At 50.4% G+C, this 2,586-nt stretch overlaps 1 pseudogene; it reads right to left on the minus strand.

The window, feature by feature from the left end:
• Positions 1–505: 505 nt before the first annotated feature.
• Positions 506–1,309, minus strand: LOC132527902 (zinc finger and SCAN domain-containing protein 5B-like; annotated as a pseudogene).
• Between the last annotated feature and the right edge of the window lie 1,277 nt (positions 1,310–2,586).

Below are 2,586 nucleotides of genomic sequence, written 5' to 3' on the forward strand. Positions count from 1 at the left end.
TGAAGTATTTAAAACCACTACAACATGCATTGTTGAAAGAAGAACACAAACAAAAATTTATTTTAAAAAACATAGGCTATACTAAAGTAGAAAACAAAATCCAAAGGGAAAGATAAGTCATCACTCAAAGATCCTTTTTTTTTTTCTTGCGGTACACGGGCCTCTCACTGTTGTGGCCTCTCCCATTGCGGAGCACAGGCTCCAGACGCACAGGCTCAGCGGCCATGGCTCACAGGCCTAGCCGCTCCGCGGCACGTGGGATCTTCCCAGACCGGGGCACGAACCCGTGTCCCCTGCAACGGCAGGTGGACTCTCAACCACTGCGCCACCAGGGAAGCCCTCAAAGATCCTTTTAATACACGTGGATGGAACCCCATTGGGTTCCAGTATCCTCCTAAGTTCTTCACATGTCATCCATCCTTTGTATCACGGAGGTGACAAATCATCCTGAATTCCCTTCTTGGAGCAGAAGGGACGTGGACCTGCGTGCAGGGTCCTGGGAAAGTCATTTGGAATGTGTTTTCTGGTGGCATTTGAAAGTCCCCAGCTGACGGAAGGCACTGTGACACTCGGGACACAAGTAGGGTTTGAGCACAGAGTGAGTGTGTCAGTGAATGTTGAGGTTCTCGCTGTGGCTAAAGACTTTGTCACAGTGCTCACATCGGAAAGGCTTCTCCTTGGTGTGGATCCTCTTGTGAGCGTCCAGCGTGGAGTCGTGGGTGAACTTCTTGGGGCAGAGATCACAGCAGTATGGCTTCTCTCCTGTGTGGATTCGCTGGTGAACCTGCAGGTCCGAAGGCTGCATAAACCCTTTGGAACAGATATTTCATTTAAAGGGTGTCTCTCCCATGTGTGTCCTCTGGTGAAGGGTAAGCTGAGATGGATAAGGAAATCTCTTCTTGCATACCATATTCATAGGGTGCCCATCCCCAGGCTTCTTTTCCCTCAGGAAGACTGGTTGGTCCCACTGCGCTAGGTGTACCAACAGAATGGGACCCAAGTTGTCCTGAGAATTCTCCTTTGTCCAAAGACGTGGCTTCTTCCTGACGCACTTCTTGGGAAGTGGGACTGTTGGCCTGTTTCCATTTGAAACATCTTAGACTCCTCGGAGAACCTCTTCTGTATCCACTCTTAGTGGAAACTTCTCCCTCAGGACCCTTGAGAATTTCAGGCTCTTGAGATGCTGTTTGATCTTGATCTTACTCAACCTGTCTCTGGGATCTGACACTATTGACCAATCCTCTTATACTTCCTTTGCCATTATGACACCAGTTTACCTCCTACATCTCTGATGGCTTCCAGAATTCATCCTCAACTCCTCCCTTTCCCTTACCATCCTCCCCACAATCCTGTGAATCAACAAATCCTGAGCAACCACAGGCTTATTCTTAAGCCTTCTCCAGTAGTCAACCTGCTACTGGAGTTGACTTTCTGAAACATATTCCTCCAGCCACCTCTAGGTTTGTGTAATTTAGTACATTGTATCTTTTTAAAAATAAATTTATTTTATTTATTTTTGTTTGCGTTGGGTCTTTGTTGCTGCTGGCGGGCTTTCGGAGAAGGGGGGCTACTCTTCGTTGCAGTGCGCGGGCTTCTCATTGCCGTGGCTTCTCTTGCTGCAGAGCATGGGCTCTAGAGCGCAGCCTCAGTAGTTGTGGCCCATGGGCTTAGCTGCTCCACAGCACGTGAAATCTTCCTGGACCAGAGCTCTAACCCGTGTCCCCTGCATTGGCAGGTGGATTCTTAACCACTGCGCCACCAGGGAAGCCCTACTACATTGTTTCTTAATCATCTATTTATACACGGCTGTTAACTTCACCAGACTCTTAACTCCTTGAGGGCAGGAACTGATCTTATGCATTAGGACACTGGCTTTGGCAGGGTGGGGAGTAAGGGATGTATTTCCAAGACACTCAACAATGAGGTAGCATTTCCACTGCGTTCCCAAGTGCTCAGGTCTAGCCGGTTCCCCAACCCTAGAGCATATGCAGTAGGAACGGGGATCCTCTTCCCAAAGTTGCAACAAACCCTAGATTCTCATCTCATTTCACCCCGGTTCCGGCCTGCCAGGCTTCCCCTTTGATCCTCCTCAAGCCTTGTCTTGGAAAGGATGCCCTCGAGGGCTCCTGGTAGCTCTCACCACCGATTTTGCGTAGGCAATTAGTGTTACGTTACCCTGACGAAGAAAGGCACCCTTCATTTTAGGGCTTCTTTCCTTCAATTCGGACTGGGCGGAATCGCAGTGGGGAAAGAGTGAGAACCACTTTAGAATTGAACGGGCCGCGAAGGACGGCCGAAGCTGAGGCACACCAGATGCCGAAGTGCAGCACTGGGTGCAAAGCCCGGGCATCCCCTGACCCGCGCCTCTCACGCTAAGCTCGACCCCCTTTAGGGCGGGACCTCCCACTTCAGCCAATTCTGGGAGCCGAACCCTGGCGGTTTGTACTCTTCCTTTCCAATGAGAAAAAAAGGAAGCCGCTTGGTTCCAATGACCAATCGGAGAAGGCGGCGCCTGGTTGTCAGGCAGGTTTGTAAGAGTTCGGGCCAATTGGAGACACAGACACCGCTCGACCCGGGGCGCAGCGC

This window comes from Lagenorhynchus albirostris, chromosome 10, assembly GCF_949774975.1.
Source record: "Lagenorhynchus albirostris chromosome 10, mLagAlb1.1, whole genome shotgun sequence".
In the NCBI taxonomy this organism is placed as follows: domain Eukaryota; kingdom Metazoa; phylum Chordata; class Mammalia; order Artiodactyla; family Delphinidae; genus Lagenorhynchus; species Lagenorhynchus albirostris.